Source organism: Lonchura striata, chromosome 5 (assembly GCF_046129695.1).
Source record: "Lonchura striata isolate bLonStr1 chromosome 5, bLonStr1.mat, whole genome shotgun sequence".
In the NCBI taxonomy this organism is placed as follows: Eukaryota; Metazoa; Chordata; class Aves; order Passeriformes; family Estrildidae; genus Lonchura; species Lonchura striata.
The window spans coordinates 10,489,313-10,514,181 of record NC_134607.1 but is presented as its reverse complement, the minus strand read 5'-3'; the positions used below and the strand labels follow the sequence as shown (position 1 = coordinate 10,514,181).

Here is a 24,869-nt window from a genome sequence, read left to right as displayed (position 1 = left end):
TAATTTTTCTTGCAATATGCACCTCTTGTTGTCTCTTTAGGTCAAATGGAAAATCCATGAAAATCAGGCTGACCAGCTCCTGGTAGGGTCCTACAACCATTATTCAGCACCACTCAACTGCTGCACTATCCTTAACCACACAAGCACCCCAGGACCTGTGCCTCCACTGGAAAGAGGGAGCTGTTTTTCCTTCCCCTGCTCTGAAGCGTTGTGGCTGGGGGATATCTCTGGCCACATGCAGATAGTCAGGCTTGTATAGAGAAACCAGAATTACTAGACACATGGCAAATCCAATAAGTTTTAAAAGACTTTTCATTGCTAGGCATGCCAAAAAAAGATGCTGAGATAGGACATGAAGTATTTGGGGGTGGTTTTAATTTGTGTCATAGACACATGTTTTATTTGTGTGTAGACTACAGTTAATTTTTACAGTACACATAAATGTTAATTACTTGGTACAAGATCCATTTTCCTATGAATGTAAAACATGACTAATGAAAGAAAACCCATATATTGTAAGCTATTTCATCTGTATTGTTTCAGAGTGAAGCTGATAGAAACCAAACAGAACACAAATATGTATTAAATTAAATCACCCCTATCAATCCCTCCCCCTATACTCATGAAGTCATAAAGTGATTTGGTGGGGAAATGTAGGCATGGAAAATCAGTTTATTGATAAACCGCAGGGTAAAGAAAAAAAAAAAAAACCACACCAAAAACAAAAAGCAAAAAAGCAATATCACCTTTTTAAAGTTATTATGATACCAAATACAAGGCCAGAGTAGAAAAGTGTGTAGGTTAAATTATGCAGATTTCAAAATGTTTCAGACCATGTCAGCAAGAAAGCAGAAGAGTTCAGAAATAAGTTCCCAGAGAGGGCACACAAACAATGACTCAAAAAGGAAGCTTGGGAAATGTGGGGAAATGCTCAGTAATTACTTCTTCATTTGTTTTGCTTCATTCAAAACAATTCAACGAGGGAACATGAAACACAAAAATTACAGTAAATTAGCTTAGCCCAGAGTATGTTCATTATTTATGAACACCTACTATCTTTGCAAAATAAAACCAACAGATTCCATGCTGACACATGGAATTTCCCTGATGAAATACATGAAGATGCATCTGAAAATCTGTGAGCAAAAGGGAGAGGAAATAATGAGGCTTCTTAAGCAGTAGCCTGACTCACATTAAAATCAAGGAATTTTGACTTCAAAGGGAGATGGATGGAGAACAGCAGATTAGAATGAGCTGCAAACAATGTTCTCCTTCAGCCTCTCCAATAAATTCCTCCAGCCCAAGGCCTACATTTCTTTGTATAAAACAAGTGTTTTGGCATTAAAGATGGGGCAGAGCCCTGAAGAAGTTGTCCCAAGTAGTAGGTGTCAATTAAAATTGTGAGGAACATAAAGGAAAAGATTAGGAGGAAAATTAAGATCACCAAGATAAAATTTTCCATCATAAAGGTGGGGTGGGGGCAAGCAGCCAAACTCCACATCAGGAACCTTATGGCTGGGTGCGCAGGTGCCATTATAAAACCAGAGGTGCTGTGGAAGTGACATCTCAAAGTGTGAAAAAAAGGGATTTTATGAAACAGAGTAGAGAGATTACAGGGAGCAGTGGAGTCTGTATTCCTGAAGCACTAGGCAGGAATTGGCCCAGTCAACTCTTCTCTTCTGTGGTGTTGAGGGTAAGAGCAGTGGCAAAGTGCAAACCAGTCTTAGAACACAACTCTTGGCAGATTCGCTCTTGAACAGTGCAGGTTAAACATCAATAGTGGTGGCCTTGCTTCAGCCAAGTCAGGGAACCAAATGAAAATACCTTTTCTAGTTTATTTTCCACCTCCCTCCCCATTTCCCCTCAAACAGTAGTAGGAGGATCTTGCCACCCACATTTGCACTGTCCTTAGGAATGTGTGTGACTATTTTAGGACAATTTGGAAACCCTTGGGAACATTCCTAATTAATAAACATACTTTCTATTTTCTTTTCCTGTATTCCCCTGTGGATTTCCATCATCTTCTTTTGCCAGCTATTGTGTACAGAGCCATTCATGATCCAATAGCAAGGCAATCCCTGGAACTCTGGGTATCCTAACCTGGCATTACCATTCAAGGGGGTGGAATTATTCTTCAAACCTGAAGAGCACTTGCCTCTCCAGTCAGCTCTAGGCCTGCTGGTACAGACCAGCCCTTTGGTAGGCAGAAATATAAGAACTTGAAAAGATTCTGCCCTGAAAACTCTTCAGTCTGTTGTCTGTAGAGGGGACAAGGACAAGCAGGAACAAGTTCACATGAGTCTCTTGCTGTTTACTAAAAATACTGCCAACATGATACTTCTGTTAATTTGTTAGCAGTACTCATTTTAAAAAAGGAAGTACAGATGGGTGAGGAGATATAAAAAGACTGGTTTTCTTCTCCTTGTGACCTGTTGTGTAACTACAACCCTGGAGAGAGCTGCCAGTGAGGAAAAGCATCAGGATCAGCTCTGCTTTGCCCAGGTGGGTATCCAGGGAGAAAACAATGCTTCTCACTTCAATATCCCTCCCTCCTGCCATCCTCTCTGAGTCTAGGATGAAGTTATAATTTATATATTAGTTTATTTATTATAGTTTATTATAATGTATTTGTTATCATTTATTTTTCCTGTCCGTGGATTGTCATCCTACCTAGCCAGTTAACAAACTACACTCACTGAGTAGTCTTCTGTCAGATATCAAAACTATTTTGCCCACCATTATCTTGTGCTGAATGTAAATTTAAAAGATAGGGCATAAGTACCTCAGGTGATCTAATTTTTTTTTGCTCCAGAGTTAAGGTTTATACTTTCCCCTGCAAAAGTCAGAAGGCTTTTGAGATATTCAAACCCAACGGGATGAAGCTCTGCACAAGCTGCTTGAGCTGACCCTGCTCTGATATCCTCAGCTGGGAGCAGGCAATCTTCCACTGTAAGCAAAGAGCAGGCTCAAGACCCTCTGATGAAATTGGACAGGCACAAATCTATGGGGCCTGATGACATGCATCCCAGGGTCCCCAAGAGCTGGCTGATACTGGATCCAAGTCACTCTCCATCATTGAAAAGGCATGGCAGTCAGGCAAAGTCCCTGGTGACTGAAGTTCTTTCCCCATAGGCTGGTGGGCCACTGAACAGGCTCCCCAGGAAATGGTCTTAGCATCAACCCTGTCTTAGTTCAGCAAGTGTTTGGACAATGGTCTCAGACACAGGATGGGATTGTTGGTGTGTCCTGTGCAGAGCCAGGGGTTGGACTCAATGATCTATGTGAGTCCCTTCCAACTTATAATATTCTGTTGATTCTATGAATGGAAAAAGGGAAACATCACTGCAATTTTCAGAAAGGGCAGAAAGGAAGACCTGGGGAGCTACAGAACCTGACCTCTGTGCCTGGGAAGTCATGGGGCAGAACAACAGTAAGGGCAAGGTGTGCCTGCACTGCTCAAGGGAAGTCCAACTGGTGTAATCTCAGTGGACTTCTCCTTAGGCCTAAGGCTTACTACGGCCTGTGACACAGTCCCACATGGCATCCTGGATCTCCAAACTGGAGAGACATGGATTTGAAGGTTGGATCATTCAGTGGATAAGGGATTGGCTGGAGGGACACAGCCAGAGACCTGTGGTCAAGGGCTCTATGTACAGGTGGACACTGGTGGCAAGTGGTGCCTCTCAGGGCTCTGGCTCAAGACAGGTGCTCTTCAATAATTCCATCAATGACACAGACAGTGCAACTGCACCCTCAGCTTCTAACTGGGCTGTTTCCCCTCTCCTCAAATGTGTACGCAAAAAAAACCCCAACAACCAACAATAACAACAACAATGGCAACCAAAAAAATCCCACAATCTATACACCAAAGAGACTTATTGAAGGGGTTTAAGTAAGTGATGTTTGGTAGGTCATTTAGAATTCATACAAGAAAGCTGTCAAACTCTGTAATGCACTCAGGATTTGTGTGGATTTTAGGCCTTTCTAATGATGTTATCAGGATAAATATGCTGTGTCACCCACACATCTCCGCTATATTTATCCTGAAAACACTCCTGTGAGGCAGGGCAGTCCTGTTTATCCATTAATTCATGGGGAACAGAAACTCAGATGTCCAAGTGACTTGTCCAGGATCACCCAGTAACTCTCCAGATCCAATGATCTTCTAACTATGCCTTCCTTCCTCTTGCCTACACAAGAGATTTGTGCTTCTCCTGTCCACTGCAGCTGCATTAGGGCAACTTTGGAAGGTAGACAAGCAGAGGAGTCCCTGTCATGTGACCCTTCAAGCAACAGGACCTCAGTGACTCTTCCAGTGGAAATTCCCAGTATGAATAATGACTCCATATCAACCAGTTCATACTGAGCTGTATACCAGCCCTGTTATCTCCCTTCATCTCATTCAAGTTTCAGTCTCCTGTTCTAGAAGTAGGTGATAACAGGGGCAAAGTACAGTGCTATGTGTCACTGAAACCTGAACGCAGATAATTGGTCTGAGAACTTGTGCCTTACCAAAATGTTCTACTGGGGGAGAGAGGGAGAGAAGAATATTGGGAGTAAATTAAGGGCAGGGAGTCCTCCATCAACTGAGTCAAAGAATTTGAAGGTGGCTTATTCTGCTTTGGAAGCTCTCAGGCATCACCACTGAAGTGATCCACCCTTGGAAGAGGAGTTGAGGAAGGCAAGAAAAGCTCAGTGGAGGCATTGAATTGGTTGCCATACACATGGCCTAAAGGTCCGAGTGCCCTGGGGATCTCTCAAGGCTTTCTGTGTGTCAAGTGGTGGCACAGCATCATCAGTATTTCTGTGGTCCTTCCGTGATTCCTGAGGCCACAGGTGTGCTCATGGAAACTGAGCTTCAGTCAGCATCTAATGCAGACTGTTCTCAATACAGGACAGAGAAGGGATGGGTCAGCAAAGGAGGATTTTTTTCAATAACAGAAAAATGTGGGAACTCAAAATGTCTCTCAGACATTTTTAGAGGTTCCAAGCCTTGGTCAGAAGCATTTTAGACCCTGGCAGACAGCTCAAAAACAGCTGTGGTTTTGAGTTTGAGTTACCAACTTTGGAGGTGGAACAAGCAGTCACAAAAGGTTAGATAGTATAGTAAAAGTAGTTACAAAACAGAGGGGAATTTTTTTTAGTATTGTACAGGGGGGTTTTAGCACTTGTACAGGGGGGTTTTTACTTTGTACATGGGGGTCAGAAGTTCTAAGATGGAGGAAAGTGGGCTGATCCTGTTCTTCCTCCTTCTTTTTCCTTACCTCCATGTTCTTGGTGATGTTGGCACTCACAGATTGGTTTAGAGTAGAAAAGCACTTTTTAATATAGGTAGTAGGTATTGGGGGAAAACTATAAACATGTAATACGTAATATATCATATAAAAGATAGCAGCAGCCCTGGGTATGGGGAGAGAAAAAGAAGACAGCAGACAGAGAGGATGTCAGGGTGTGTGTGTGCCTCTGCCCAGGCCGCTGACCAAGAAGCTGCAGCCCAAGAACATAATCTGTTAGATAACTAGCAATAAATCATCTTGAGACGGAACAACAAGAGACTGCGGAGTTTTTCTTTGGAAGCACGGGTTGGAGGAGGAATTTCACCACCACATGGGAACCCAGAATAAGGTCGGGGTTCCCACAGAAAAATTTGTAGTTTGACAGGCTTGTAGTAAACATAAATTATCAAGCAGGTCCTGTAAATTTACAGCAGCAGCTACTGAAGAGTAATGGTGGGGATTCCCTGAGTATGCTGAACTGGAGCTATAATTAGACCATTTAGATATTATCTTCCTAACAGACAAAATTGCCCAGCTCCACAATGCCTGCTGCTTCTGCTTATTCTGGAAGTTCCCCCACATATTTATTTACACTAAAGGAAATATCTAAGCTCTGTTTTCTTTGCTGCAGCAAAAATCCCCCTTACGTCATGGGATCCCTACCCCAAGTACCCCAGGTAGCTCAGGATTAGCCTTCCGGACACTGAGAATGGGAAAATACCCAGTTATTTACAGTGTTCTCCTCTTACCTTCCCCCTCTGCTTCCATCCCTAAGGGAGTTGCTCCCTTTTGAGTGATGAGCTGTAAACAATACAACACACATTACAAATTGTGTGTGTAGAGAGGATGAGTAATTGTTTTGAAAATAAGAAATACTACATAACCACTCCCTTCATGGATACCAAGAATTGCCTTCAACTCCCAAACAAACTGCCAATTACTGCATTTACACATAACATGGATGGACCAGACTTTCCTCCCAGGTGCTTTGACATCCCACTCTCAGTGAAACTGGGGCAATCTGTTTTAGGACAACTCTGAAAAATCTCCTGCATGTAACAGCCTGAACCCACTTCCAAACAAAATTTGTTTTGTATGGCATTTATGCATGCATGTCAGCTAAGCTCCCAGCCCGTTATACCATCTGCCAGCAGAGAAGAAATAGATGTCCATTTTGATCTGATTTTCATACTAATGAGAAGTATTGGACCCAGGAGCTTCAATATCATTGCCTTGTAAAGTAAAAATGTCAAAATTATTTAAAGTGTCTGTTAATTAGCACCTTGCATCCCCTCTAATCTCACCACAGTAACATGAAAGGAGACTTTACCCCACATCCCTGGATAGAAATGCAAGATGAAGTCGTGCAGATTGCTTCAGGCCATTCTCACCTAACTTGCAGCCCAGTTCCACTGCAGGCAGCAGGGTCTGTATCTTCTTAGCAAGCTCACTCCTTTCAGAGTTGGGAAAATAGAAGGAAAGAAAGAAATACCTTGTTTGAGAGCTGATGACAGGGGAATTTGAATTCTTTTGTCGTGCTGTTGTCAAAACCTTTTGTCTTGCTGTTGTCAAAATATGAGTGTTTGCATAGACTTACTCTACAGAGTAAACCTTGAGCTCATTGCAGGATGAGAAGCCTAAAATTAGGTTTCTTCCTACATCATTGTTACCCTTGTTGAGGGTGTAATTTTTGTACTTTTGCAGGACAGAGGCAACCTGGGCTGAGAAAGCCAGGAAGGGAAGGGCATGGGCAGTACAAATAGTTGTAACAAAAAATCAGGATATTCCTACCATGGAGCAATTTCTGGGTGAATCACTTATGAACAAGTTGAGATTTCAGGTCTGACAGACATTTGCAGTGGAATTTTAAGAGGAAGGGTATGCCCAGCTGGGCAGAGAAGGAACCTGGGACCTGCTGCTTTGAGGAAGAAGTATTATTTTGAGCTTTCCTATGTAGTATGAGACAAATAAAAAACAAAAAAAAAAAAGCCCAGAGAGAAATGAGCTCCCTCTTGACTCTCCCAGGGTCTGGCCAGAGCAGCTCATGTCTGTATCATCACTCTCTGGCTGTTCTTTTGGTTGCCCCTGACCTCTTGGTGATAGTTACAAACCTTAGGGGAATTTTCTCCTCATTTGACATCTTCTGCCCCCTAACAAGCACCTCCCAAGGAGCTTCCCAAGGTGTCTGCAGGAGTAGACATTACTTACACCTTACCTGTGGATGGCAGGAGTAACTTTAAACCTTTTTTCTGACTTTATTTAGTCATCTGAAGAGTCCAGCTAGATGTACAGCAATGGTGCCATCTACAGATCTGGACACTTGCTGAGTGCAGCCCTCAGGCTGTGTACACACAGCCTCATGCAGCTGCAGCCAGCCATGCTTGTCAGAGTCCAGGACATCCCTCTGGCTGCTCTGGCTGTCTCTAGACCCTGGCAGGGGTCTCTGAGACCCCAGCATGAAGTCAAAAACATCACTGGCTTCAGTTTTAGCCCGTGGAAAACTGTCAACTGTGGATGAGGAATTACAAGTCACAAGGGTTTTACTAGTGTGATATTTGAACTAACACAGGGTGGAAAAGTAGAATTTTGGGATTTTTCGAATGGGGTTCAAGGGGATACAAGATGGATGAATTTGGGTATGTCCTAACCTTCTTCTTCTTTATCTTGTCCTCCATGTCTTGGTGTCATGGTGGCACTTTTCTTTTGGTTTAAGATAGAGACTCACAGTCTAACATAGCTGAAGGGAATTGGTAAAAAAATTGTAAACAAACTCACATAGTTTTGAGTATATAATGTAGGAGCCACTCAGGGCTTGAGGGCAGATGGCCATGGCCTCCTTGCTAGCCAGAGTTGGGCAGGTCAGAGAAAGAATGTTTAGATAAGAAGAAATAAACCACCTTGAAAGCGCAATCAGGCGCATTCCAGGCTCCTTCATGGTTCCGTTCGGGTTAGGGAAGCAAAGACTCTTTTCGATCTCTCTTGGGGTCATCCTGACCTAGGAACCCCGAGAGAGAAATCCACAATGCTTGTTTAAGGGATTAGAACAACTTGTCCTAGCTGCTCTTCAGATCTCTGCCAAAGCTGCCAGCCCCAAGGTGAGGCTGATTATCACAAGCAGGTCCAAATTCTTTCCAGCCTGAAGGAGAGGGACCAGGAAGGACTCACTGCTTAGACCTCTTCCATTAACCTGGTCTGTGTCAAAGCAATCCAAAGCTTTGTTCAGAACTCTGACCAAACCTGAATTTGGGAAAAAGCTACCACTTTTACAGTTATCTCAGCACTTGGTGCAAAACAGTAGACCTAAAGTCTGCCAGATGAATCTAGTTTCAAACCCAGAGACATTGAGCCATTTCCACTGATAAACTGGAAACTTGCTTTATAAATGCAATAGAAAAGTTTGTATCATGGTGTTTCCAGGCTGACTGCAATTACCACATTTTCCTAAAATTTTCAGCCCTTAGATGGATGAGTGAACCCATTCTTCTCACTTTTACAATAGTGTAGATGAGTATTTACTCCACTGGAAGGATATGAGGTTGTGTTGAGCACACAGGGTCCCAGACATGACATTCACAGGCTGGCACAGATCCCCTAGAGACGTAAGCTGTGCAGTGCGGGTCACATTTCCAGGCAGTAAAACAGTGTGTGAACTGCAAGTGACAATGGCACTTCCCAAATAATGATGGGAAGAGTCATCCATGGAGGTAAACTCAGAGCTACCAACTAGTGACACATCACAGCTTGTGTCACACAGCTGGAGGCATCAGACATCCTCTGCCATGGGATCTTAGAGTGTTTCCTTGCTGCTCTTGAAAGTAACTGAGTAGTCTGGTTTAATGAAACACAGGAAAACCCAGTCAACTTGATTTGCCGCACCTTTGGATTGTAGGACTCTTGCAGCTTTGTATGAAGCAGATGTAAAATAGCTTTTCCTTGTTATGAACTCTGGTTCGAATGCCTTTACATGCACCAATTCCATTCCTTATGGGAAACTCTTCGGTTCCAAGCTGGCCAACACTTATATTATTTGTTGTTAATTTACAAGCACACAATTGGTTCCACTGAAATTCACTGAGGACTCTGGGGTAAAACTAAAGTTCAAAATCAGGCTTGTCAGGATGATCTGCCAATAGAATGCTTGTAGTATCAGGGCAGTCCAACCCAGATGAAAGACCATAATTCTGTGATTTTATCTCACATTCAGCAATGGAAGATGGGTATTTAGAGATGAATATTCCAATGCACACCACCAGACTACCTGGTGACCATGGCTTAAATTTAAATACATTTGCAGAATATTCAGATAATATAATTTAATATGGGTTTTTTTTCCCCCTGATATTGCTTGTAGTTTCCTCAGAGATTAAGAATCTGCATTTTTTTTTAATCCATGTTATTTCTGCTTGTTATTCTCTTTAGTGCAAAGCCAGGTGCTTAAAGGAAATGTATTTAGGCTTGGATGCTCACTCCATTTTACCTCAGCTTTACACCATTATCAGTCAGTGATCTTCAGGTCACTTTTCCTCCCTGACTTGCAAAATAGACTTGAAAGGCAAATCCTCTTAAGGATCTAAGGACAGATTCATTTAACCACTAACTCCTAACTTAACATTTCCAAATAATCTCTCAGTGATTTAGGAGCCTATTGTCCTACTTTCAAAAGGGATTTAGCTAGGTAAGGATGTAACAAAGAGAAGAAGCTTTTTTGGGCAAGTAGTTCAAAACATCTCTCAATAAGCTCTACGACCACAGCTACCTTTGAACCAGAGGCAAAGGAACCAGCCTACTGGTTCAGGATGCTCAGTGGGATATAACTGAGCAGTTTTGCCAAGACTGGCAAAATAGAGTAGGAAGGAAAGAGAACATGCCAGCCCACAGAAGGGAGGGCAGGGACTACAGGGCAGAGACAAGAGTCTTACAGGGGAAGCTCAGGTGATGGTATGGTGTGGATGGGGAGGAAGGTCTGGGATGAGAAGAGCACCAACTGAATTGTAGGACTGGGGATGCTTGGAGGAGGTCAGCTGCGATGGAATGACATGGGAAGGAGCTGAAGAGTAGGGTGCAGGCTCATGGGAAGAGCCAAGAGACTGCTGTACATAGTCCAGTGTTCTGTCTGTGCCTGCACTGCAGCACAGACCCTTGGTGTGTCCCAATCCTGCTCCTCCAGGGGTCTGGAGCCCCCAGATCTGCCAAAGGAGGCAGGAGCCCCCTCCCAGCTCAGGTATCCTTTGCCTGGATAGCAGGGTGCAGGAAACACCCACAGGCATTCCCAAGTCCTGCACTGAAATGAAGGCAGGCTGCAGCCTGGGGTTTGCCTTATTCAACCAGCTCAGGTGGCACAGACAATGAAATTCCTTCTTCCATATAAACTGAAATTCCTTTAAGGAGCAGAAAAGAGTGGCTCAACTAGAGAATGTCTGAAGAGAGCTGCAGAAAGTGTTTTTGTCTGGGTACATTCCTTTGCTCAGGTGACAATGCCACCATGGCCAGGGAAGCCATGTGCCCCACCTGTCAGAGACTCATTCACTGTAAGTAATGCTCACCACACACAGGGCTCTAGAGAGGGCTCTGTCAGTGTGTAAACGCCCTTTGCCAGCACACTGTCAGATGCCCTTCATCAGATTTCATAATTAAAAATTAATTAGAAACACCAGCTGCACACATCAGTCTGCAGTGAGGATTGAGGAGAGACATGTTCTGATTAACACCAGGGGGATGTTCTTCCCACTCTCATAGTAAAGTCATTAATGCAGAAGACTCCTGTTGGAGTTAACAAGATTTAGTTATTACAATGCCCTTTGCTTGCCATCTATTCTGGGAAGAGGATAGTAGAAAATAAAGATTGGGACTGTCAGACAGAAAGAGCAGGCAGAGAGATGTAACAGGACATTAGGCACCTTGTGTCCCTCATCAGCATCTGCTATGGAACATGCTAATGAAATACTGACTGCAAGACACAAATCCCCAACTGAGACAGGGAAAGGGCCTTGTGTTTTATTCTAAACAGCTTTAATGCTCTTCTGCCTAAAGGAATCCCAGTTCACACCGTGAGGGAATGTGCTGAGGCTGAGCCAGGACAAAAGCATCTATCCTTGCTCCTCCCTTCTGCTCACATATCAGACTTGGCAGCACAGGGGACAGGACTCAAGAGTCAGTCAAGCTCCAGCAAAAAACCCTCTTTCTATGAAAAAATCCCCCAAACAACAACCCAAAAACTTTCACATAAATTTCTAAATAAAACCAAAGATGGACAAATACAAGTTGGGACACCAATCTTCATGAGAGATCTTGCTCCCAAGCATACCTCTGGCTAAGCCTACTGTGAAATCACAGCACCAGCTTCCCCTGCTTGCACACACACACACAACCCTTTTTGTAAAAATCCTCTGCTCCAGAAACTCTTGGGAGCAGTAGGAACAGTGACATAAGGACTACTGCTGTCTTCCTAAAATTTTTGGTGTAATTGTCCCACTTTTGCCCCATTCTTTCAAAGACATATGTGGTGGTGTTGAAAACTGGTGGCTCTGCTGCTCCCCTCCCAGCTCTCCAGACGTGATTGTGCCTGCTGAGCCACTGCTATCAATCCTCTCTTTCCAGCTGCAAGCCTTGTGACTCAGATTCTCCAGAAAAAAACCTTGGCTCAGCATCATAAGCAGGAGGGATTAAAACTCATGAAAAATGAGCTCATACCAGCCCTTTTTATAAGTCTCTAATGGAGGGACATATGAGCTGGTCAGACCCTCTGCCTGCACCTTTTTCCCCCTCCCCCTTCTCTGATCTTCCTGTTATTCTTGGCCACAATCTGCTGGGCATTTCAGCTGGGGCACTTGGATCAGGAGAGGATATCCCACTCAAAAGCCCAAATCCCAGTGTGGCCTTTTCCTGCTGGAAGCAGTTGTAAAAATTTTTTTCCCTTTCTTTTCTTGGTACAGTTTTCCTGACCTACATATTCCAGCATGTTGTAACTTCTGCTCTATCAATGACCCATATTTTCAAACTGAAAAAGAAAAACCCTGGGAAGACATGGTACTAGGAGAGTATGGGAAGCAGGGACCCAGCCCTGTGAGATCTCCAAGCAGTTGCCCAAAAGTAAGGCAGATTTAGTAGCATCTTTTTATTCCCCCTCCCCATCCATTCAACACAGCTGCTTCTACTTAAGAACCAAAACAAAGCACAGATCTCCTGCTAATTCAATTTCAAACTGGGAGAGGTTTTGAACAAATCAGTCAGGCTGCTCTAGACTGTTCCCCTTCACCCACAGCACATCCAAAAGGGGAGACCCAGCACCCTCAAAGGGATCTGTGTCCCTGACACCCTCCAGTAATGAGACAGTTCTTGGATCTGAACCCCCATGTGGAAGCAGAGTGCCCTGAAAAGCATCAAACCTGCTGGGAAACCCCTCCATCCCAGATCGTGGGATAGGCTGCAGCAGAGGTGGTGGAAACCAGGCCAAATGCTGTTGAGGGGGCACCAGGACTGATTCCTTGGGCTGGAAGAGATGGACACAAGGGTAGAAAGGGGAGCTGGAGGGGCATGGCTCTGTCCTGGGGCATCACTGTCCTTCAGGATCACCCTCTCCCAGCTTTAGCTGCACCCCTGGAGCTGATGGGCTACAGATGCACAGGCCTCCCCATCCCATCTCCCGCTCTTAGTGCCATCCCCTTGCATCTGTTTACCCTTCATATGCTTCTTATTGACAATTCAGGATTAATACAGCCAAGACCAAAAGGATTTTCCTTCCTCTTAACACATTCTTTCTTTACTCACTTCTTCCTCTGCTCTTTGTTGCAGCTGTCCACCCTAATCCCACCTCTGTTGTGCAAACTCATCCTCCAGGAGCTAACAGATTCCTTCTCCCTGCTTTCCCTGCATTTAGCCAAAGCCTTTTCCATAACATATACCAAACCCAGCTTTGTCCTTGCTGCTGCAGCAGGAGATATGCCCAAGGCTTTGCCTTTTGTGCCAGGATAAAGAATGTGTTCATTTGGCATCTACAAGTCTCCACCTTCAGCACTGCAGTTGTCAAATCTGGTCCCTTTTCTTTAGAACTTAAAGAACATAGTGGCTTCCTCCATGGGCTCCTCACTGGCAATCACAGCTGTGATACCAATTTCAGGTGACAGGGTCTTGTTCTAGTTCACCACAGATTTCTAACAGCAAGTAAAGCATAGCCAAATATCTGTTTAATATTCTAATTTATTGTTATTATTTAATTCTGTGCAAATCAATTTAGATGGTCAGAAGATCAGTGGCTGTAAAAGTGTTCAGTTCAAGGAACTCCCATGTCAGAAAGATGATTTCTGCTGGCTGAACATCTGTACCTTGGGCTCTGTAATTAATTCTCCTTTTTTCCTTTGAATCTATTTCTAGGCAGCTCTGTGCTAGAGTAGAACACAGTAGTGTCATTTAGTAAGACATAAAGTACAATTCTAGACTCTAGATGGCTCTTAATGGAAAATCAGCTTTCTTTCCAGACTTTGATACTATCTTCCTTCTTTTACCAAAGCATCTGAGGCTCCAGCCTATCGTGAAGCAGTCATCTATGAGTGGAAAGGGCTCTGACCCAGAGCTTGCCCTCAGTGCATGCAGGGTACAGGGAGAGACTCCAGGCACCACAGGCACAGCTGACCAGCAGGTCACAGAGGAGCCAGCACTGTCAAAGGCTCACGTGCAGGGATTTGGAAATATGAATTTTAGAAATAGCCTTTAGATACCTTATAATTATTAAAAAAAAAAAACCCTTGTTGAACTGGGGTATTGAATTACTTCTCCTTCCACCATGCTCTATCTAGTCTTAGACTGTTAGAAGAAAGGGGATCCTTTTTTCCTGTGTGGTCAGTGAAGAATTTCAGAGTCTCACATGAAAGGCTTGGTTTGGAAATACCAAGTGTATTTGGTATTTCCAAATAACATTACTACTACAGCTCAAACACACTATGACTGCAAAGCACTGGCCTTGCAGGAGGATAAAGGAATTCACCCTCAACCTTAAGCTGTGCCATGGGGATGACTGGCATTCACTCAAGGGTGTATTTCTAAGGAAACATCAGGGACAGCTGAGTTTCCTTTTTGTTCTGCCCTTACCTCACACCAGCCAGGTCTCCTGCAGAGACAGGCTCTTCTGCCTTTTACTTCCTGCACCAACTACACAAATCCCTGCATGATCCCAAGTGTTTGATGTGTACTTCCCTGCTGATTATTTGGTGGTGCTATGGCTTAGCAGGGTAAGGAGGTCAGTACTGGTGGTTTTCTTTCATTCTCTTTGCTTACAACCTGCACCATTTTCAGAGAAAATGAGTACCTTCCTCCCAGTCCCTACTGAATCATATGGGAAATAAGAGGGAATGGGGGGGCTGATATAAGGCCATGGTGATGTTGGAGGGATGACCTCAATGGTGAGGCCACCATCTTCCTATTATAAAGAGTACATGTCACCCAAAGAGGGGACAAAGGCAGGGGTTGGGCCACTTTGTGAAATCTTTCCCTAAATAAAAACCTGAAACAAGGAAAGCCATGATAATGCCAAGACTGTGTGATCTGCAAATCACACAGGGAGAGGGAAAGGAAAAAACAAAAGAACACAGACACCACAGCAGTGGTCTGCAGGGATTTCATGAGCTGACACCAGGCCGAGCCAGATCTCCCAGGAGCACAGTGGGAACACAGCTGTGTGTTTTCCACACCCCAAGCACAGACAGGTCAGTGCAGGGGCAACACAGACATGAAAACAGGCATGAAAACAGGCACAGCTTGGCTCCCCTAACCCACTGCTGCCTCTTGGACTGTCTGAACAAGCAGCACCAGGTCTCTGCATCCTCCTGGCCCCTGATCCACTCCTACCCAGCTTCTGTCCTGCTGGCAGAATGGGGTGACACTACATGAGCAGGACATGGCAACTGAAGAGTGGCCAGGGAGGACATAAAGTATGAGAAAATTAGGGAGGGGTTGCAGAGAAGAGGGAAACCTGGCAATGTGGGGGGAACCTGGAAATTAGTAGTGATCCTAACCAGCAGCAGTGCTGATCTGTTCTGAGATAACCAAAAACCAAATGGCAAATTAACTCCCTCCTTTTGTGGTTTATTTTGAAACCTCTGTGGCTTTGAATATGATGTTTGTGAAGCAAAGACCAAGCCAGGGGGCATCCCAGACAGGGGGGGCTGAAGACTAATACATAAGAAAGAGGCACTGTTTAGGATGTGTTTCTGCTTTCTTTACTTGATCCCAGACCTATGCCCACCACAAACCGTGGTGTTGATTTCCCAGCACCTCAGAGGCCCAATTTACCCAGCACTTTATGCATTACACTTAATATTCCTAATGAGCAGCCACCTGTAAAGGCCTGAAATTAGCCCACTGTGCGGGTGAACAAGGATCTGGGGAGAGTCTGGCACCTGCCCCTGTGCTGGGTGTCTCTAACATTGCACATCTACTTGTCCAGCAAGGACAGAGAGGAAAAGTGGTGCTCTTTGCCTATAAATGCCTTGTCAAGCCCTGACTCCCTTAGGGGATTATATCCAGAATAGCTTGGAGATTTGTCTTCCACAGTTTAGTGCAAAAAGTTCCTAAGGATGCCTTTGAGAAAGATAAAAAATCAGTTTAGAGACCCTGGATTTTCCAAAGAACTTCAAAGGGGCCTCCAGGTTTTTACCCTATTCTTACAATTTTGTTAAAAATAGCAAGGACTGTTCAGTGTTAGGTGTCCTTCACAAAAGCCAAAGATACCTTCTCTAAAGTTAGAGAGCTAGAAATCAGGTATTTAAATCTGTTTCTCAATCCCCTACCAGTAAATGGCCCAAATGTCCAGAAGTGCTGAGCAGTCATGGCTCACATGGCAGAGCCAAGACAGTGCTATGTAGTCTGGCAGCAAAATGAAGTGAGCCACAAACCTGGAAGCCCAAATGACCCAATTTTTTTACAAACCACGATTTCCTGACCTGGTTGTTCATGACAGCAAAAAAATTCATGTGTGTATCTAAAGCTTGCATCTTGAAAAAAAGTCAGGCTGGAAAATTGACCATGAAAATGTGAAGGGAGAGGGTTGCGGTTTCTCCCCCTCCAAGATGACTAATGCAAAGTTTTCAGGACACCAACAGAAAGAACTAAGAAAAATAACAGTGAAGTGCCACAGCAGTCATATTGCACACAACTGATGCACCGTAGTAACCCACAAACCTCCTTCAGAGGCTGGGAGGGAGCAGGTGGCAAATGACCCAATGTTTTTGTGCTGTATAACCTCTCAAGTGGAGCAACAGTCATCAGGCTCTAAGTATATCAGCAGCTTCCCTGCAGCACAGCAGAGAGAGTGAGATCTCTTGCCAGTAGGCTGTTGAAGCACACAACACGTTTAAGATCCCTGAGATAAGAAAACCTGACAATGTCATATTTTGACTGGAAAGAAGCCTCCAGCATTAGAAGAAGTGGTAAAAGGATGTATTTCCTTCTTCCACCTCCTCCCCATTCTGTAATCTGTGCAAATTTTGGGAGCCACGGGTAAATTTTGAGCATTTCAATATGCTGTAAAAACTGAAGAAGCAAAAGCCTGAAGTACTTGAGAAATGGGACAAAGGCTGTTTTCAAATCAAACAAGAGAGATATCACAATACAATTTCTGAGACGATCAAAGGAATATTTATGTCACCCTTATGATGTGCACTGAGAAGCCTTTTGGGATGCCCTTGTGAGTCACTGAAATTGGCCATCTGGCTGCCATGATATTTTTTTTCCAGGCATATCTCTTACCAGGATTGGATGCTGTTTTATCTATGATCACTGAAGTAAAATGAGCCTTTCCAGAAACACTGCCAGCCACACAAAGAAACAACTAGAATCATACACATGCACTTGCTCAACTATGTGAGCTACAGAATTCTTGAGAGTCATCCTCAATACTCTGGGCCTCTCAAGTCCTTCAGCTTGACAAGTCCAGCTATAAGAGGGAGGAGAGATCAGCTGGTGTAACAACTCATGATGTAGAGAGAGGCAGGAGGGCAGTGTGTTGAGAGAGTCTCAGGAACCAGAGAATCACAGACTCTTTGAGGCTGGGAGGTATGTCTGGAGGTCTTCTGGTCCAGCCACCCTTGCTCAAGCAGAATCACTTAGGGCCAGTTGCTCTGGACCATGTCCAGATGACTTTTGAATATTTCCAAGAATGAAGACTCTACAACCCAGCTGGGCCACCTGTGCCAGTGGTCAGTCTGCCTCATAGTAAAAAAGCTTCCCAATGCCCAGGACACTTTTGTCACATGAACTAAGCATCAGGTAGTCAAAAAGTTGTCCCTGTACCACAGACAGACAGGACATGCTGCCCTCAGGTTTCACTGAGACTTGTCAGCTGGAGGAGAACAACAAATTCTGGTTCCCTTCTAGGTTTGAGGGGACTGTTCTCCACGGACAGGTATTTCTTGCAAACCATTAGACAAGCTCCTCCCTGTGTTGTCCTGTTTTATCCCTTTTCTTTTTCTGGTTTCCTGTTCTAGGCCTTTTTTTTCCCACTTAGCTAAAGTAGCTCTCATCTCTGTTTCTCAGCAAGACAACCAGACCTCCCAGCTCTATTCCCACTCTCCCTCTGTGCTTCTACTTTCACTGACCTTCTTCAGTTTGCCTTCTTCCCCAGTCTGGCCACCAATCAGCCTTCCACTGATTCATCTCCCTGTCTAATCACCTGCGCCTATTCACCACCTTCATGCTGCTTGATTCATGCTCTGACAGCACAATCCAGTGCTCCAGAAGAACTGTAAAAGATCCTGCTTTCTAATCCTTTTTAGCATTCCCTACCTCTGTGACAACAGCAGCCTGACTGCTCTTCCACTGCATAAGAAATAGCACATGAGTCATCTGGAGAGGATAAATTAGTCCCATGCCAGAAATACCCTGCCTGGCCATAGGGTTGAGCTTTCTGCCAGACCTCAGCACCACTGACAGAGCATGACAACATCCTAACAATGATAATAATTAATTAACAATCTTTCACGCTGAACCTCCAGATTTGTACAGCTTCCTGATTCTGGAAAGCCAGGATCTCAGCAATGCCCACACCATCTGTCTTTTTTCTGCAGGAGAATTTATCCCTGTTTTCAGAAGCCAGCAAGGAAACTGGGTCTGTTTAGCATTCTCACTTAGTTACAGTCAGTACTGTCTGTGCTGCTACTGCAAATAAATATGTGCCTCTTGCCTAGACTTCAGGAAAGATGCTGTGTGTCTTTTTTTTTTTTTTTTAATATTCCATTGAAAAACATGATTACTTCAAATCCAGGGAATGTTTTATGGAGACTTCCAACTTCCTTAATTGGTAAATAATGCTACATGTGCCTTTTTTATTGTTTAGTGACGTGTCTTTTGTTGCAAGAAATGGCAACAATGGTTTAAATGCTTGATCCAGAGGGAAGTGGGAAGTTTCCAGCCTCACACCTCAGTCTGATCTCCCTCTTTATCGTGTTGTTTCCTCTGTACTGCCTAACATGGTGGGAGTGTTCTCACATTACAGGCTTTCCTGACAAATAGGTCAGGCAGGAGTGCAGGAACCATGAGCCAGTGGAAAGGATTTGGGATGGAATACCAGAGAACTGAGTCAGTCCATTCCTGCATCCCACTTCAAGTAAACCTCTTCTCTTGGCTGCCTCTCAGCTTCTTCATATAAGCAAAGTATGGATCACAGCCTTCTCTGCTCCTAGCCAGGTTCATGTAGCTACAGGGATGAAAACTCTGTCTCCTGGCCAGTGACCCATGAATGGGAACACTGCAGTCATCCACACTGAGAAATTCACAGAAATTTGGGGGAGAGATGAAAGCAGAAGCAGGAGGTCCCCAGAAGTTTGGACCCTGGTGGCAGGCAGCAGAGTGGGAGAGGACGAGAGAGCAAGGGAAGTAAGGAGATTGGAGAGCATCGAGCAGAGGGGGAGTGGGACAAGCAGGAGACATGTCACATCCACAGGCATAAGTGACACTGTGGCTGTTCTTATGAACAGGGGTTAAAGGGAAGAATTAGCTGGGAGCAAGAACAACAGGTCAGGAAAGAAGGGAAGGAACATCCGTTGTTCATGCGGGAGCCAGTTTAGGACTGGTTTGGGTTGTGAATTTTCTCATTCTTTATCCCATTTTGTTTTAAAAAATCCTGTCCTTATGATTTTCCCTGGAAAAGCAGTCAACAATATAGTAGCTGACAGAACATCTTTCCTGAGACTGAGACTAAACTTTCCTTTTGTCCCAGCCTTTGACTCCTCGTTGCTCATGATGTGCCATGTGAAACACTCCCTCCTTTGCCTCTGCCTTAATACTCTGAAATGCCAGAAGGCTGGTCCAGCCTCCCACTGCTCAGTTCTCCAACCCCTCCTCTTCTAACAAAACAATGCTGATGTCACTTCTCATCCATCTCTTCTGCTCAGCCAGACAGGGAACCCAGGGGCAGCAGTGTAAGAAGCCTTGCTGTGGCATTTCCATTACACACCCGTGCTAATAAACTGATTACATCACCACTGCCATGGTGTTTTCTAACCTGAATAGATAGCTGAATGCTCTTCCTTTTTTTTCTCTATTACAGGCAAAAATGGGCTTCTGTCTTTTACTACCAAGCACGAATACCCAGCCTGTAACCTAAAGACACACTGTGGGAATGGAAAAGCAGCAGATGAAGGTGGTCTTTTGCTCAGAGTTTGTAATGTCCATCTACCTTGCACCAAGACAAAAGGCCCCCCTCTAGCATTTTCTGGGGGTTTCTCTAGCAGTCATACTTCTGTGCCTGTTTTTAATCTTCCTTGACACTTCTGCAGCAATGCACATGCCCTGTAGACTTAACTTGTCCCAGCTGAGCTGTTTCAGAACTCAAAATGTGGACACAGGATAAAAAAAAACTGCTGTCTCCCTTGACAGTGCAGGCTTGCTGCAGCCCCTGATGAAAGTACAAACAGTACAAAGATATCCAGCCAAATGACTAACTGCTTCAGCTGGGGACTAGCCGGAACTACAAGTAAACATTTGGGCTGGAGACTAGAAAATCTATGCTGTGAAGGAAGTTACAGACCATTGTCTGGGATACTGCCCCTGGTGTTTAGGAGAGATGAGGTAAGTAACTGAAACAGGGAAACAGAAGTAAAAGTAATGGTGTCCCAAGAAAGGTCCTAATCTGATTAATGTCGTGTTCGGCTCCTGATTCCCTTCTTCTCTTTCAATGTGTGAGGTGATGGGTTAAGGGGTGGGAACCTGAACCTGAGAGTTCCTTTTGGCAAAGGAAATCAGGACGGGTTTTTTGATGAGCTGTTGCCGTGCGAGACTGGCTCTGGGCAGGTGCCTGCGGGAGCACGGTGGGAGGAGAGGAGAGGCGGTGGCCGCTTTCCCCTTCGGCTCTGCGAGGCTCAGTTCTAGCACGGGAACAGACGAAATGGCGACACGGGGCTTGGGTAGAGGCACGTGTTTATTATGGATGCGTGTTCCTGAGACCACCAGGGCACAAACCGGGGGTCAGTTATACCCCGTGCCAGGGGCGGGGGGGAACATGAGCCATGGCCAATGGGAACAGGACAGGGGCAGGGAAACCCCGGAGACAGCAATGGGAAAGGCAGGGGGGGTGGGGGCAAGGACAGACCGTGTGGCAAGGGGGAAGGTGGTGGGGGGGGGCAGGGACCGGACCGTGTGGCAAGGGGGAAGGACAAGGGAACGCAGGGTCAGGACAAGGGACCGCGGGGGGAGGGGGAATGGGGGAGGGGTAAGAAGAGAAAATTACAAATCCCACAGCTCAATCTTTTTAATTTACATAAAGGAAAGGGAGTTCTGAGGTAAAAACAAATTAGCAACATTACGAATTACTGAGAAAATGTAAGTCGAGAGACATCAGAAAGTGATACAGCAATCATAGTTACAATGAATGGGGCAAAAATCTTTTTCACTTTACAATTTAAGATAAAGGGTACAAAATTATCATAAACACATTCTGTTTCGAGGATGAAAGCAGGATTCATGATGCAATGCTTGTGGTTTTTTGAATTCTAGCAGAGCAGAGGCAGGCAGCAAACAGCGACGTGGTTTCTCCAATTTGATTATTTGATTTCGAAGTTGGCATAGCATTGTGGGCAGTAATTAGGATGATCTTTCCTTCTATAAGATAGAACTCAATCCAAAAAGTTATTTCCAAATTATCACAAGCAATGGGGAAAACTTGTATAAGGGAAATTTGGGCAAGGTACATTTAGGAGATGGGATAAAGGGTGAACCTGGGCACCACCATTTCAGGGGAAAGAAACAGTGGAGCTCTGATCCGGGTTTCCAGCTCCACTCCCGTCAAAGGGCCTCCCCCCCCCCCGCAGCAAAGGGGAAAGCTCTCTTACAAAGGGAGGTCCTCTAATGGAGGGGCCCCTCCAGCAATCCCTCCCATCAGAGGGGGGGCTAGAAGAGGGACTGAGGGATTAATCCAACCTCACCTCCCACCCAGTAGGGGCTGGCCCACTGCAGGATGGTGCAGGGCCATTGGGGGGAGGGGTGGGGCTGGCGAGAAAACTTGAGCGGAAGAGAAGGGTTACGGTGGGAAAATGGGATCCCTGTAGTGTGGCCAGCGCCATTTTGGGAGGGGGTGCCAGGTGCACTGCATCTCGCCCAGGGAGGCACGGCCAATGCCACCCCTGAGGGAGGATAACAGTGTCCGGCAGGGTTCTTGGAACAGCTTGGCCGCGGCCATCCCCAAGGGAGAAGGTTTGGGGAAGTCTGTGGGGAAAAGAGAAGGGGAAGCTTCACAGAAGCTGAGGGGGAAAACTACAGGAGAGGGGCCCAATGCGGCTGGAAGCCAACAAAATGCATGATGCGAAGGACCTCTCTTAGGATGTTAACAATTCTCCCATAGCTGATAAGTTGCCATCTACAATTCTGTCTCATTGGTGTCCTTTTGACCCCCCCTGCCCCCATATCCCAGAATAGGGAGGAGAGGGTAGAAAAGGCAGCTTTCCGAGAAAGAGAAGGAGCTTTCCAGTATGAGTTACCCCAAAAAGACCGAGCAAGGTTGCGTCCTCCTCGGAAAAGGAAAAGCCTCCCGGCCGCCAGGGACATGCAAAGCTACAGTCCCCGTCTGGGCATGGACGGTGGTTAAAACACAAAAAAAGAAAAAAATGTAGCTCAGCCACCCACCAGGGTCCCACCCTGCTCTGACCCAACTTACCTTCTGGGCTCAGGTGGTGAAATCTCTCTCTCTCTCCTCGGTGGTGGAACATCGCGCTGAACTGAGGACGTATTCCTTCATGGTTTGGCTCTCCCAGAAGCCTGGATGTTCCTGTTAACCAGAGTTCGTCCCTGAAACTCTGGGTTTGGCCACTGTCAGCCTCTGGTCTCCATTCAGATGCTGTCCTCTGATGGGCTACTCTTCGAGCTCAGTTCATCAAGCCACTGCCAAACTGTCCTCTTTGTTCCTCGGGTAAGTCTACCCGGCTCCCGGCCCCTGCAGTCCGGCTGCCCCCGCAGTGCAGCTGCTCCCGGGCAGGGTAGAGAGCACACCGGCGAGGACGGAAGAGGGTCCCCAGAGCTTCGGTTTTGTTTTCCACCCGGCACGTCACTCCTCTTAGTGTCTGCAGAGCTCTTACGGCAGCAGAATTTCTTTCTCTCTCCCCTGTTTCACAAATCAATGGAAACAACCATCCTCTGCTACAATTTGTTGCCATGCAACACCGGCTCTGGGCAGGTGCCTGCGGGAGCACGGTGGGAGGAGAGGAGAGGCGGTGGCCGCTTTCCCCTTCGGCTCTGCGAGGCTCAGTTCTAGCACGGGAACAGACGAAATAGCGACACGGAGCTCGGGTAGAGACACGTGTTTATTATGGATGCGTGTTCCTGAGACCACCGGGGCACCAACCAGGGGTTGGTTATACCCCATGCCAGGGGTGGGGGGGAACATGAGCCATGGCCAATGGGAACAGGACAGGGGCAGGGAAACCCCAGAGACCCCAGGGACAGTGATGGGAAAGGTGGGGGGGGGGCGGGGACAAACCTCGTGTCGAGGGGGAAGGTGGTGGGGGGGGGCAGGGACCAGACCGTGTGGCAAGGGGGAAGGACAAGGGAATGCAGGGTCAGGACAAGGGACCGTGGCGGGACAGGGGAGAGGGAATGGTGGGGTGAAGAAGAGAAGATTACAAATCCCGCAGCCAGCATGTTCTGGGAGGTATAAGGATTTTTGTTTCCCTGACAGGGAGCAGAAGGGAGAAGAGGGAGAGCTTGTGCCCACTCAGCCCTCACCAGACTCCTCTGCTCCTTCTGCTGCACACTCCGCCACCCTCAGTGGGGAGAGATAAAGAGAGCAGGAGAGAGACAGCTCATTTCCCAACACTTGTTTCATTCAAACAGCCTTATTTTTGGTAATGTTACACCAAAGCTGCAAACAACTCAAGTGGCAGATGGTGCTAAAACTCTGTCCTGGGCATGTTCCCAGCTGGAAAGATATCACAGGACTACAGCCCACCAGGGAGACAGCAATGTCGGCATAACAGCGCTGGAGCAGAGCAGTGCCTCACCCTCCCAGCAGCCTGTCCCAGACAGTGACCAGGGCCAGGTGCTCCACGGGAAGGGAGAAAGTACGCCCACATCCCTATTTCCACAGGGAAGAGAGGAAATACCCCCCATCCCTATTTGCACAGCATAATGCAAGGAGGGAAGCCCTGTCTTGTCAGACACTGTGCTGGGCATGAAGAGAGAAGGCCCTTGGGACCCCACTCTGCCCAGCACAGACACTCGGGAGGCTTGGTGGCCAAAAGCAGACATACCATGGCCCCAGGTGTGAGCAAAATTGCTGAAAAGAGGTCAAAATTGAGCAGAGGTGTCCCAGTGACATCGATACTGCTCCTAGTGGGAGCTCTGAAGCATCTGGACATGTTGACCAGAGAAGGTGTGGCTACCCCAACCCTGGAAGTGTCCAAGGCCAGGTAAAGGATAAGGCCTTGAGCAACCTGAGATAGTGGGAGGTGTCCCTGCACATTGCAGGGGGTTGTGACTGGATGATCTTCAAGGTCCCTTCCATCCCTTAACCTTGTGATTCTATGAGTCTATGATTTCTGAAGACCGGGTCATTCTCCAATAACTTGGCAGACATGGGGCTCTTTCCATGGTAGGGATGCTACAGAAATTGTAATTCTTCTGGCTGGCCAAAAATGAAAACTGCAGTGGGAATTCCCTACCTTCCTGTCAGACTCAGGTGACCAAGCAGGATTTCTTCTGCCTGTCAGAGTTTGTAGCTTGTACAAGAAGGCAGGTCACTCTTCACCATGTGCTTCTTTCCCTTTATGCCCTTTTCTGCCCATGCTATTCACACTAGCTTTGAGGAATTCAGTTTCATTTCCAAGTCCCTCAAAGGCCTAATGAAGGAGTGTAGTACAGGCTCCAAACTAGAGTGTCTCTTGGCTTAAGACTGTCTCCTATGTTTATATGGCACATTTCACTCTATCTCACACAGAACACAGCCCTTTTAGAAGAAACTCAGTCTGTGAGAAATACCACATCCACTCTGCTAAAATATGGCCCCTTCTTAAGTGCAGACATAAAGTCAAACAGAGCTAAAAACACTGACCAAAAACTTTTAACCCAGATCCCATGGGTTCTAAGAAATCATGTTTATAATATATGTAATAGATACCA

General features: G+C 45.9%; 1 long non-coding RNA gene across 1 annotated transcript; it reads right to left on the bottom strand.

Annotated features, from left to right (window-relative positions):
- Nucleotides 1-698: 698 nt before the first annotated feature.
- Nucleotides 699-23,184, bottom strand: LOC110472946 (uncharacterized). The gene is made up of 3 exons (XR_002465786.2): nucleotides 22,414-23,184; nucleotides 6,668-6,729; nucleotides 699-6,077 (listed from the first exon to the last, which is right to left on the bottom strand). It is a non-coding gene; the product is annotated as an uncharacterized LOC110472946 (long non-coding RNA).
- Nucleotides 23,185-24,869: the final 1,685 nt, after the last annotated feature.